Genomic DNA, 14,163 nt, shown 5'->3' with positions numbered 1-14,163 from the left:
GATGCAGCTTCACGGACCATGAACGAGTGAACGGAGACGCCATTGCTCAACATGAAAGCGATTGGGAAGCGGAAGCTGTGTTGAGCCGCTGCCCGAGTTTCGCAGATTCAGCATGCCCAACATCACCTTGGACCCAGATGTTCGCAGGCGACTGAGGCGTGTCACAACCGAACACCCCACGCGATGCAGCTCCGCGGAGCGCGCTCGGGTAAACGAAGACGCCATCGCCCAGCATGAAAGCGGTAAGACTCCGCTTGTTATTGTAACATGTACTACTTGCCACATGTATAGTTTAGCTTCTGTTGTTAGCATAGAGGGGTTTACATGCACTAAGTGTATTGAAGTATTAAGATTAACTGAGAAGGTTGCTGAACTAGAATCGCGCATCCGAACGCTAGTTGAGGATAGCAAAACCGCTAATGTTACTGTTGTAAATACTGTAACGAGCGAAAAGACTAATGGCTCGGTTCCGACATCAGATGCTAATGTAAACACTACAAATACTGTATCGAGCGCGCATAGTGTTTATCAAAATACACATGGCTCGGTTTCGACATCAGAGTCAAATCAGCGGTCTAACTGGGTGACTGTCAGGTGGCATAGTCATATACGGGGTCCATCTAAGACCCATAACGTTACAGTAATTTCTAACAGATTCGATCCCCTAAGGAGTACATCAGCTGAAACACCTGTCAAAAGTGCCCTGGTCATTGGAGATTCTATACTCAGGAACACTAACATTGAGGCACCAAACACCCTAGTCGACTGTATACCGGGAGCCAGAACGTCTGACATTAGATCCAAACTTAAAGTGCTGGCTAATGCTAAGTGGAAGTTTTCTAAGATTGTTATTCACGCCGGCACAAATGACACCAGACTCCGACAGTCGGAAATCACCAAAGATACTATTAAGGAGATGTGTGAAATTGCAAAAACAATGTCAGACAATGTAATATGCTCTGGTCCCCTCCCCGCCAACCGGGGAGATGAAACACATAGTAGATTAGTGTCTCTCAATGGCTGGATGTCAAAGTGGTGCCCTCAGCATAATGTAGAGTTTATAGACAATTGGAAGCATTTCTGGGGGAGACCATTCCTCCTAACCCGAGATGGCCTTCATCCGACATCAGAAGGAAGTGCTATACTTACCAAAAATCTGATTAATAGTCTTAATTCTGATATAGTCTGACTATCCAGGGCCCAGGTCAGAAAAAAGACGGATCAGCTTAACCGTCCGTCTGTCAGCTGGCATGATATGTCAAGATCACATATATCCCAGCACTTCGAGTCGATCTTACCAGAAACTCAACACATTTCAACTGTATCTGTTCCCCGAACAAGCAAATACAGAGCACCGCTTGCCACATCACGTACAAATTTGATTAACATAAAATTAGAAAACAATACATTACCAGATGAACCTCAAATGTTAAAATTCGGCCTTCTGAACATTAGATCGCTTACCAATAAAGAACCTATTGTTAATGAAATAATTAATGACCAAAACTTAGATGCACTCTGTTTAACAGAAACCTGGCTTAAAGCAGATGACTACATTAGTTTAAACGAATCCACCCCACAAGACTATTACTATAAACACGAACCTCGATTAAAGGGGAGAGGGGGCGGTGTAGCTACAATATACAACAACATTTTTAAAGTTAACCAAAAATCTGAACTAAAATTTAATTCATTTGAACTAATGTTATTAAATATGGAAATAACTGATCGTAACAACAAACAGCTTTCTTTTGTCTTAGCTACAATCTATAGACCTCCGGGCCACCATGCAGATTTCCTTAAAGAAATAGCAAATTTCCTGTCTGAGCTTGTAGTCACTGTAGATAAAGCTCTTATCGTTGGTGATTTTAATATTCATGTGGATAACTCACAAGATGCATTAGGACGTGTGTTTATGGATGTTCTAAATTCTCTCGGTATTAAACAAAACGTGTCAGGGCCCACGCATACTCGTAAGCACACATTAGACTTAATTCTGTCACTCAGACTCAATATTAATGACATCGAAATATCACCTCAGAGTGATGCAGTTTCTGACCATTACCTTGTGTCATACACTGTACTTCTAGATAGGATCACTCAATCCACAACATGCTACCGACTAGCCAGAACAATAATTTCCACCACTAAAGATAGCTTTATTAGCACTATTCCAGACCTGTCCCAAATGAAACATGTAGCAGATAACTGTGACGATCTAGATACTGTAATAGAAAACCTGAACAATGTCTGTTCTAACACATTGGATGCCGTTGCTCCCATTCGAAAAAAGAAAATCAAAGAAAAACCGCCAGCTCCATGGTATGACCATCACACCGCTGCTCTTAAAAAGGCAGCTAGAAAAATGGAAAGAAATTATAGAAGCACAAAGTTAGAGGTATGGCGTGCAGCATAGAAAGATAGTGTTAAACACTACAGACAGGCTATAAAAATGGCCAGATCAACCTATCTCAGTACGCTTATTAAAGAAAATTATAACAACCCTCGTTTCCTCTTTAGCACAGTCGCAAAACTGACAAGAAACAAAGAACAAACAGAAACCAATAAACTTCAACACAATAGTAACGATTTCATGAACTTCTTTTCTAACAAAATTACGGCTATTAGGGAAAACATCGTAACTACCCAAGCAGCCATCACTCTACCCATTAGTTCACAAAACACTAGATTACCATATGAACATCTTGATTCATTTAAACCTACTACAATAGATGAGCTCTCTAAACTAGTCACATCATCCAAATCATCGTCCTGTATATTAGACCCCGTTCCCACAAAACTACTTAAAGAGGTATTCCCTGTAGTGTCAACCCCGGTACTACAAATCTTTAACTCATCGCTAGAAATAGGATACGTTCCAACAGCTTTCAAGCTAGCAGTTATTAAACCGCTGATTAAAAAACCACAGCTTGATCAAGGAGAGCTTAATAACTTTAGACCAATCTCAAATCTCCCTTTTCTTTCGAAAATATTAGAAAAGGTAGTGGCAAGCCAGTTACGCACATTCTTGACAAATAATAGTACGTATGAAAAGTTCCAATCAGGATTCAGGCCCCACCATAGCACAGAGACAGCGCTGCTTAGAGTTACAAATGACCTCCTGTTAACATCCGATCGTGGTGAAATCTCAATCCTTATACTACTAGACCTTAGCGCAGCCTTTGACACAATAGATCACACAATCTTACTCAATAGACTAGAAAACTATGTTGGTATCAGTGGTCAGGCGTTAGCCTGGTTTAGGTCGTATTTAACCAGCTGCTATCACTTTGTTTATGTAAATGAGGAAAAGTCATGTCACTCTCTAGTTAAATATGGCGTACCGCATGTATCAGTTTTAGGTCCTATCCTGTTCTCGTTATATATGTTACCTCTAGGAGACAGTATCAGGAAACATAACATAAGTTTTCACTGTTATGCGGATGATACCCAGCTTTACATCTCCTCACATCCCAGCGAAACCCACACGTTTTCTAAGCTAACAGACTGCATAAGCGATGTTAGTGACTGGATGGCACATAACTTTCTTAAGCTCAACTCCAATAAGACAGAGATGCTTATTATTGAACCGAATCGCTACAAACATAATATGTCAGATTACAAGTTGCACATAGATGGCTGCACTGTGGTGCCATCTTCCTCGGTTAGGAACTTAGGTGTGATGTTCGAAAGCAACTTATCCTTCGATAGTCATATCGGCAACGTCTGCCGCACAGCATTCTTCCATCTTAGAAATATCTCAAAAATTCGCTACATGCTGTCTACATCTGACGCAGAGAAGCTTATCCATGCTTTTATGACCTCTAGAATAGACTATTGTAACTCGCTACTTGGGGGATGCCATGCAAATCAGGTAAACAAGCTGCAGCTAGTTCAAAACGCTTCTGCAAGACTGCTTACTCGATCTAAGAAGTATGACCACATAAGTCCAATTCTGGCATCTTTACACTGGCTACCAGTTAATTATCGCATACAATTTAAAATATCACTTATCACCTACAAAGCCTTAAATGGCCTAGCACCCCCATATCTTAGAGAATTACAATCAGAATACAATCCATCACGTGCACTGCGTTCGCAAAATTCTGGTCTCTTAGTTATCCCTAAAATATCAAAAGTGTCTAAAGGTGGAAGATCCTTTTCCTACTTAGCCCCTAAGCTCTGGAATGATTTGCCAACCGTTGTCCGAGAATCAGACACAATAGATACCTTTAAATCTAGACTTAAAACTTTTCTCTTTAACAAGGCATTCACATAATTGTTTTATTAATGGTACTCATCTCACAATAGATAGCTTGAACAACCTAATAAATAAATAAACTAAATCCTCATTTTCGTCAACACTCCAAAGCATGGTAAATGCTATTAATATTCTTAAGAAAAATGTTTAATCTCTCCTTACTCGGTTACATATGTGCAGCAAACCATGAGCCGGGCGTAAACTTTCTAAAACAAATGTCATGTATAAAATAGAAAAGGCTACATACAAGGAAAAGAAACGCTACTCTGTGCACATACAAACCACAATGCAAGGCCAAAACTTCAAAACTACACCAATAAAACCCCGAATCGGGCCATTAATTGCCAAGCGCAGAGGAGTGATTGAAAGTTATGTATGGCATTATGTTATCACTTGCTCGGCCCTTCTCCTGAGGTTTCTGAGTCGAGTAGGGGAGTACTGTGAAGCCCAGACAGGCATCAGGGAGATGGCTGGCGCAGTCACGTCCCCGTCTCCCCTTTACTCCCTTGCTCGTCCGGAATTCAATAAAGCACGATGGGTATAGATTTGTGGTGTTATGCCCACTACTTGGGGGCGGGACTTCAGTCCTTAAAAGGGTATCACTGCACCCATTTCCAAAACATTTGCCGTCCCGTGCATTTTTCTCGTTCTCCCTAAACCAAACTGTGCAGAGTCTTTCACTAGGATGACGTTGTATCTTCAATACGTATATGTACGTGTGTGTGTATGTATGTATGTGTATATGTATGTGTGTATGTATATGTATATATATATATATATATATATATATATGTGGATATATATGGATATATATGGATATATGTTTGTGTATATGTACATGTGTATACATATGAATGGCCCCTACGCTAATTGGGTTGTCTTTTTCTTTCTTTATGTCTCGTCCTTCTCTCCGAGGACAATGAGACAAACAGACCCAGTTCCGGTAAATGTGAAAGTCGGCACACCTCTGACCCACCGGCAGACCTTCAACGTGATGCCCAGCTGATGCATGACCAACGACCACCGGCAGAACCCGCTTAACCTCCGCCTAATCTCCTTAATCGTTTCAATGTATATATAAATATATCTCCCAAGGGTTTTTCCCTCCTATGACTTTTTTACTTCCCCGGCTGAGCCTGGGGTTTTTTTCTCCTAGGGGGTTTTTCAACCCGGGGAGGCAGCCTTCTTGGGCTTAACTTAGCACCCTCTTCTTTACGTTACATTAGCAATACGCACGCTTATAATGTTGATTCATAGTCGCATCAAATTTAGCTGCTTGTGCTATCGTGTATTATGTTGTGCTATCTGTCGTTTTTCTGTGCTTTCCACTGCTTCTATTAATGTAAAGCTGCTTTGAAACAATCACCAATTGTGAAAAGCGCTATATAAATAAAATTGAATTGAATTGAATTGAATGAAGATGGGATTGAGGTAGAGGTCTACACGGGTCCAAAAATTCCTACCCGAACCCGATCAGACCCGTAAATGTGCTACACTGAACCGACCCGGACCCGTCTGTTGTTTTGAAAGCTGGACCCGGAACCGACCCGGACCCGTCTATTATTTAAAAGCTGGACCCGGATCCGACGCGGACCCGTCTATTATTTAAAAGCTGGACCTGAACCCGTCGGGGAAGACACAGACCCGACCGGCAAATATTCTTTAGCTAAATGTTATTAATAAGTCAATAAACAAGTAGCGAAAATTAAACTTTTTGTCTTACCCATAACGTTAGAAGTTAGTTTTCTCCCTCCTTGTACCTGACTGCGTGTGATGCACAATCCTTATTTCCAAGAAAGTTCCATCCATGTTATTCCTCTCTTGACGATTGAAATGTTTAATGCTTATTCCAGCTTTAAAAGTCCACTTTGTTGTGTATCGGGTCAACTTGCTTAATAACGTTCAGTGTCATAGCTGCTTTCGTTAGCTTTACTTTGCTATCATCTCTTTGCTCTTTGAGCAGAGTCGCGAAAACTTTAGATATAACAGCAAGACGGTCCATTTATAATATTGTTATAAAAATTATAGAAGTCACGTCAGTGCCAAATGCGCGGTACGGCAGAATAGGTCCCGCCTTCTAAATCAAAGAGCCAATTGTCAAAGGTAAAGTCATTGCGTCTCACTGCAGAAGCTCCTGACTGGCAGCCAGAGAAACATTACAAGAGCGCATACGCGTTAGCTGCCTGGTTGGAGCAACCAAATATAAACTTTTTAACGCAACTTTAGCGTCATAGAAAAAATGTATACGACAGTTCATCTAAGTTTTTGTTGCTGGAGAAATATTTTATTTAAATGTGAGTGTGTGTTCTCCGAGTCCGATCGACCTCGGGTATTACCCACAATGTTAAACAGACCCGGACCCGAAGTAATAGATTGAGACCCGACCCGGACCCGGCTGATCATTTAAAATATAGACCCGAACCCGTACGGGTCCCGGGTCGGGTCCCGGGTCTTCGGGTCTCGGGTCTTCCGTGTAGACCTCTAGATTGAGGCTTTGAGATATTATTTATTGCAAAGACATACACAAGTTCCTAGCACAGACTTTCTGTTATGTTTAACTAAGGAGGTCTTGTCCAAAAATTACTTTAAGTTTCAGAATGAATATTATCTCCAGCTTAGAGGATCAGCAATGGGTTCCCCCTATGGCCCCAAATTACGCAAATTTGTTTATGGGGAAATTTGAGTTGGATTTTGTTTTCAATAATAATCCATATTTCAAGTTTATAAAATACTATTGGAGATACATAGATGATTTGTTTTTTATTTGGAGCGGCAGTGTTGATCTTTTGCTAGAGTTCCATGAACATATGAACACGAAAATGAGGTCTATAAAATTCACTCTTGAATATGACAATGAGAAAATTGCTTTTCTGGATGTGTTGGTGAAAAAATTGGGTAATGTTTTAGACACTGAATTGTACAAGAAAGAGACTGATAGGAATACCTTCTTACATTATAGCAGTTATCATTCGCCTGCTTTAAAACAAAGTTTACCTTATAGTCAGTTCACACGTGTTAAACGTATTTGCGCTTCATATTCGTAAATATGATGAGAAATCACCTGTAGCGAGACATTTCAACAGTTTAAAACATGACGTCAGAGAGTTAACATTTATGGGTATTGAGGTCATGCATATGCCACGTAGGGGAGGCGATCGCGACAAGTTGTTACTACAGAGAGAAGCGTATTGGATTCATTATTTGGGTACAATAATTCCCTCTGGGATGAATGAAGAATTGGTCCTTAGCTGTTTTCTGTAACTTTGTTAATTTGATACAACTCTAAGAAGGTGTTTCTCTCTTCCTGTCTTTTCCAACTTTGTTAATATGATACAACTTTAAGAATATGTTTCTCTCTTCCTCTCTTTTTTGTTTTTTTTTGTAAATATATTTATATATTATTTTTTTCATTTTTTCATTTGTGTATTGCATATCAGGGTATTTGTACAATTTGTACATTTTGAGAAATGTATTTTGATGAATTTCGATGGTTGCTTGTATCTTGAGCTCCCTCTTTTGGAGAGAAAGTGTATACAGGTCAGAGGTGAACACCCTATTTAAGGGAACACCTGTGATTAATTTGTGAAATCGCCAGTTCGCTGAAGAAGGGCGTTCAGCCCGAAACGTTCGTTGTGAGCGATTAAACGCATTTTGAAGCTTGAACTGTGAGTGCTGTCCCTTTCTCACATTATATGACATTATTCACATTGAGGGATTTAGCACCCAGTTTGATTTACCCCATTATTAGTAAGTGTGAGCGTGTTGTTGTATAGAACCTTAATAAAAACACCAATTAATTATACCACTAATAGACCCTTTGCAAACACGTGACCTAGATCACGTGACGACGCCATGCTGGACGGCAAAATCACTGACGCACTAGGTTGATTAGTAATAGACGAGCGTGATTTTTGATTAGTTTTAAACAGTTTAAATATATATTACACTTAAATACATTGCTTCTTATATTAAGGAAGTTGTTGTGCCGTTATCGGTCGAGGTAGGGCATTTGGTAGGTCCTCACAAAAAGCGCTATTTAGAGAAGTTAGAGATAACGGGACTGGATACCGACCCTTACCTTCTTCCTCCTTCAATTTTCACGGACCTCATTAAACGCCGAGTCTGTCCGACTTCAGCCCGCATGATTTGTACCACTATGTGGTAAACAGGATATCCCCATACACTGGTGCTGATCTTAAGGCTTTTAAAAGTCTGCAGAGCTGCCAACTTCTTTTTTTGGGGGGTGGGGGTTTGTGGTAATAATTTTTTATATAAGTCCTTACCATTTGGCAATTGATAATAGTGTGGATTTTAGCTATTTCTGTGTTAAATAGTTGGGAAAGACTGCGTTAAAATGGTTCACAATACAAATCGAATCATATTTTAGAAATTAAATTGAAATAAAAGCTTTTACTGAGTTTAAATGCCTGAGATTAGAGTCTTTACTATTATTTTATACACTTCTATTATGCTTTCCTTCTGATAAAAGTGCCAAAAAAGTTCAGTTAAAATCTAATGAATAGGCTACTGGTCTCTGCAAAATGTATAACTGATAACAGCAGCTTTGATTCAGTTTATCCACTGAGAAAGTGAAGCGTAAAGTGATGATTTGTGATTGGTGATAGAGGGACTGTCACAATCAAATAAACCAAATGAGTAATAATAATATTAAACTGGGGTTTCCGGCAAGATGGCGGAGTGAATAGTCACAACGTCACGAGCTCTCGGCATCAAACTGATTTTAAAGCACTTATAGGCCGCCAACCTCTGCAAATGCAGCTGAAATAAATTTATAAGGAAAGATTAACACAAACTCTCAACGAAAGACTAAACGAACACTACTATAATGCCTAGAAAGTCCGGACAGAAGCGCCATAACGATTCCATATCCAACGAGGAGGGGGCTAGCTGCTTAGCTAGCGACCACGAATATACCAACGACGGAATGGATTTCAACCAGCAAACAAGCCTCGAAGAAGAATTCCCGCCCTTGCCCATAACGCCAAGTAAGCCTCCGCTCCATAAGAAACCAACTTTTACTAGAGAAGCCGGGCTCGGCTCAGACGATGCAGTGCGCTCCTTGGCTGATCTTATTAACAACAGGAGTGACACCCTCGAAAAAATGGTGGAATCTGTACGTGGCGAAATTAAAGTCTTGAATGCAAAGGTGGTATACATTGAGAAGAGGGTGCAAAGGAACGAGGATTCTGCTTTGAAAACCATGAACCGGGTTAGTGAGCTGGAACGATACAGCCGCCGATGGAACCTGCGGCTCCAAGGGCTGTCAGAGGACAAGGAGGAGGATGTGCGAGCTCGAGTAACCAGTGTTTGTCAGGCGATTTTACCGGAGGAAAAGGAGAGGCTCCCTGCTGTTATAGACGTCGCGCACCGGACGGGGAAACCCCGACAAGATCAGACGAAACCTCGAGGCGTTATCATGAGATTTATTTCTCGAAGATACAGGGATGCTGTTTGGAAAGCAGCTAAAAACAACTCGTATCTCCATAACCACGGTCTTCGCTTCTCAGAGGACTTAACTCAAGAGGACAGAGAGAACAGACAAAAATTGTGGCCGCACATAAAGAAAGCTCGGGATGAAGGAAAAACGGCCTATTTCGTGGGAGGAAAAGGTTTTGTGAACGGTTCGGAAATTCATCTGTGATCTATCAAGCTTAGATCAGAAGGTTTGCATACGAAGTGCCTTGTGTTCATGTCATTTTAGGATAATTACTCTGAATTGCATTATCTCAGGGTAAAATATCTGTGTTACTTAAATAGCAGGTGAAGTTCCTGCTGTTTTATATATAGAAAGAAGGGTATAATGTTTATACGTTTTTTTTTTTACTTCTACGGTTATATGATATACGTTACTCTTTTTTACGTGAGTGATATCAAGGTTATATTATGGTGCTGAGTTATAATGCTAAATATGGTGTCGATCTCGACAGCCCACTGTTACTTAGTTAAAGACTACTAGTATTGATAAGACTTCCTAAGGTTTAGTTCTTTATCTTTATAGTTCTTATTTTTTTGTTTTTATTAATGTTGTCATTTGTCTCACTAAATGCCAGGGGTCTTCGTAATAGTGTTAAGAGAAAAGCTTTATTTTTGTTCGCAAAACAATTCAAATCAGACTTTGTCTATTTTCAAGAATCTCACTCTAAGGAGGACAATTCTAACTTCTGGAGGTCTCAATGGGGAAATACTATATGGTTCTCCCACGGAACAGAGCGTTCAGCCGGGGTAGCCTCTTTAAATAACAGGTTTAATGGAAATGTCTTAACCACACAATGTGACCCAGACGGACATTTTATCTGCCAAGTTATTGAATACAATGACTCAACCTACTTAGTTTCTAACATTTATGGGTACAATACTAAGAAAGAAAATGTGAACCTTTTGTTGTCAATTGAAAACATTTTTACAGGTTGGTTGGTTAAATTCCCCTATGCATTTATATTGTTAGGAGGTGATTTTAACATTATTTTAGACGGTTCTATTGATAAAAGTCCACCTTCTCAGCATAACAGTTCAGACTCCTACTTAAATGACTTCATAAGAAGATTTAAATTGACAGATATTTGGAGAGAAAAGAATCCTAATAGCAGATTGTATACATGGAGCAATAAATCAGGCTCTAGGCAATCAAGACTGGACTTTTGGCTTATATCTGACAGTTTAAACAAGGATTATGTTGATGTTAGCATCTGCCCAACTCCCTTAACTGATCATAAAGCCATTTACATATCTCTTAATATCGCAGCGGGTTCTACACTTGCCACACACTCAAGTTATTGGAAGCTCAACTGTTCTGCACTGCAAAATGGGGTAGTACAAATTAAGATTAAGGATATGATTTCACTTTATTGGTATAAAGCAAACAAAGAAAATTGTTTTGGGCTCAACTGGGACCTGCTGAAATATGAGATAGGAAAATATTTAAGAAAGTTTGGTGCTGAAACAGTCAAAGCCAGGAAAGCGGAGGAGTTAAAGATTGTCTCTAATATAACAAACTTATCCTGCAGAGAATCTGACTCCCTAACGAACGAGGAAAAAGAAGAGTTATCTTACTCACAAATAAAACTTGATGAAATGTATCAGCAAAAAGCAAAGGGTGCCTTTATCAGATCTCGCTCTAAATGGTTAGAAGAAGGTGAACAAAACTCTCGTTATTTCTTTAATCTAGAGAAACATCGTTCCTCCAACAACAGTATCAGAAAGTTGAATATTAATGGAGCTATCACTGAAGATCACCGTAAAATATCAGAGTTTTGTTCAAACTTTTATAAAAACTTGTATAGCTCTCAATTTAGCCCAACTGCGTCTGATAATTTCTTAAACTCCCTTTCAGTGAAGATGATAAGCGATCTAGATAGAGAGCACTGTGATATGCCTATAGCACTTGAAGAAGTACAGCAAGCTATAAACCAACTAAAAAATAACAAATCACCTGGGTGTGATGGGCTATCCTCAGAATTTTATAAATTTTTTATCGCTGATCTTTCCCCTTTTTTACTGAAAGTCTTCATAGAATCCATTAAAAATGAATGCCTCCCCACCTCTCTGACCCAAGGAATAACAGTCCTAATTCCTAAACCAAACAAGGACAAACTATTTTTAGACAATTGGCGCCCAATCTGTTTACTTAACAACGACTATAAAATATTAGCTCTTTTATTGGCGAGAAGATTACGGTCTGTTTTGAACTCCATCATAGACGAAACACAATCTGGCTTTATGAACAAAAGACACATAGGAAATAACATTAGGCTTATATTAGATATTCTAGATTACCCAGAAATGGTAGAGGAGGGTGGGCTCATGCTATTTGTAGATTTCTACAAAGCATTTGACACCGTTGAACACCCATTCATTTTACAGTCCCTTAAAAAATTTGGTTTTGGTGAGTTTTTTTCCTCTGCTATTAAAAGTCTATATAACAATAGTAATAGCTCAATTAGACTAACAGGTGGTATGTCTCCCAGGTTCAATGTCTCTAGAGGCATCCGACAAGGGTGCCCGGCTTCGCCTTATCTCTTCCTATTGGTAGCCCAGCTTTTGTCCGATCATATCAAATCAAGTGAGATAAATGGCATCAATATATTAGGCAGAGAGCTTATTATTTCTCAACTGGCGGACGATACCACTCTTTTTCTTAGAGATGAAAATCAAGTCTCTGTTGCAATAAATACCATAGAAAAATTTTCCATGGCCTCTGGCTTAAGGCTGAATATCAATAAGTGTGAAATCATGGCTATTAAGGACTGCAGGAATTCTTCTATTTGTACCATCCCAGTTAAAAGTGAACTTGTTCACAATTACTAAGGACCAACAAAAAAGATCTTTATTGAACTTCAACCCTATTATTCAAAAAACCAGACAAAAGCTGAACCACTGGCTGTTACGGGATCTCTCTCTAGGTTTATCACGGTTAACATATCAAGCTCTGTCTCTGTATGTGGACAAAAAACATATTACTGAGATTGACAAGCTACTTTTTAACTTCTTGTGGAAAAATAGAACTCATCATGTGAAGAAGTCTGTTCTAACAAATGACTATGAAAAGGGGGGATTAAACTTTATCGATTTCTGTACTCTAAATAACACTTTTAAGGTAAATTGGTTGAAAAACTTCTTTAAAAACCCTAATTCCATTTGGAATGTCATACCATGTCATATTCTGTCCAAACTGGGTGGGTTGAGTTACTTCTTAACTTGTAATTATAATATTGATAAAGTCCCGGTAAAAATGTCATCCTTTCACCGACAGGCCTTCCTTTCATGGTCTCTTATTTTCAAACACAACTTTTCACCCGGCAAATATTACATATGGAACAACAAAGACATTCTGTTTAAACATAAGTCTTTATTTATTGATTACTGGTTTAATAATAACATTATTTTTGTTGACCAATTATTTAACAGGGATGGTTGTCTGTACTCTTATAATGAGTTTCTAGAAAAATACAAAATTCCTGTGTCTCCTAGAGATTATGCCAATGTTTTTGGAGCAATTTCCTCTGGTGTCTGCATGTTATATAGAGCTCAACCAAGACTGGATGTGCAACAACTAACTTTGTTATCGCTGACTGACACTTCAGTCGGTAGGATTTGTTTTTCCTGTAACAATAGTAAGAACAATAAATTAATTAGATCCCTGTTCAAAGCAGATATTACCACAGTCCCATATGTTGTTCCATACTGGAATAAATTTGTGCATAACATTGACTGGAAGAAGGTCTGGCTTTTACCCAATAGATATTTGTTGACCAACAAAATTAAAGAAATATCTTTTAAAATAATTCACAAGTTTTATCCATCTAATGATCATATTGTTAGAAAATTTAAAAAAGACATTGATGTAATGTGCACTTTCTGTTCTAAGAATATTGAAACAGTTACCCATTTGTTTTGGCACTGCCCTTTTGTTCAAAATTTCTGGTCTGATGTTTGTAATTTTATTGCAAGAAAAATTGAGAAAGATTTCAAGTTGTTTTGGAAGGATGTTATTTTTGGCCTTTATGACTTTAACAGAACTAAAACTAGGCCTAATGAAACCTTCATCATCAATCTTATTATTCTCTTGGCAAAATTTTACATTCATAAATGTAAGTTTGCGCATTCCAAAACATCTTTTATTGCTTTTAACATTGAGGTCAAGCAATATGTTAATACGATTAAATATTCTCTTAATCAAAAGGCAATAAAAACGGTGAATGTGTGTAAACATTTTGATATCTTTTTATAGATCTGTATTTCCCTTGGCAAAATGTGATGATGTTAGTATTTGTTTATGTTCTGTTTTGTTTTGTTTATGTTAAAGCACCTGCACCTGCAATATTGTAAAATGCACAATGTTATCTTTATAATGAAGATTTAAGTTTCTGTAAACTGTGCAATTC

Source organism: Misgurnus anguillicaudatus, chromosome 15 (genome assembly GCF_027580225.2).
Source record: "Misgurnus anguillicaudatus chromosome 15, ASM2758022v2, whole genome shotgun sequence".
Classification (NCBI taxonomy): domain Eukaryota; kingdom Metazoa; phylum Chordata; class Actinopteri; order Cypriniformes; family Cobitidae; genus Misgurnus; species Misgurnus anguillicaudatus.
The sequence above is the reverse complement of the archived record's forward strand: the minus strand, read 5'-3'. Positions refer to the sequence as shown.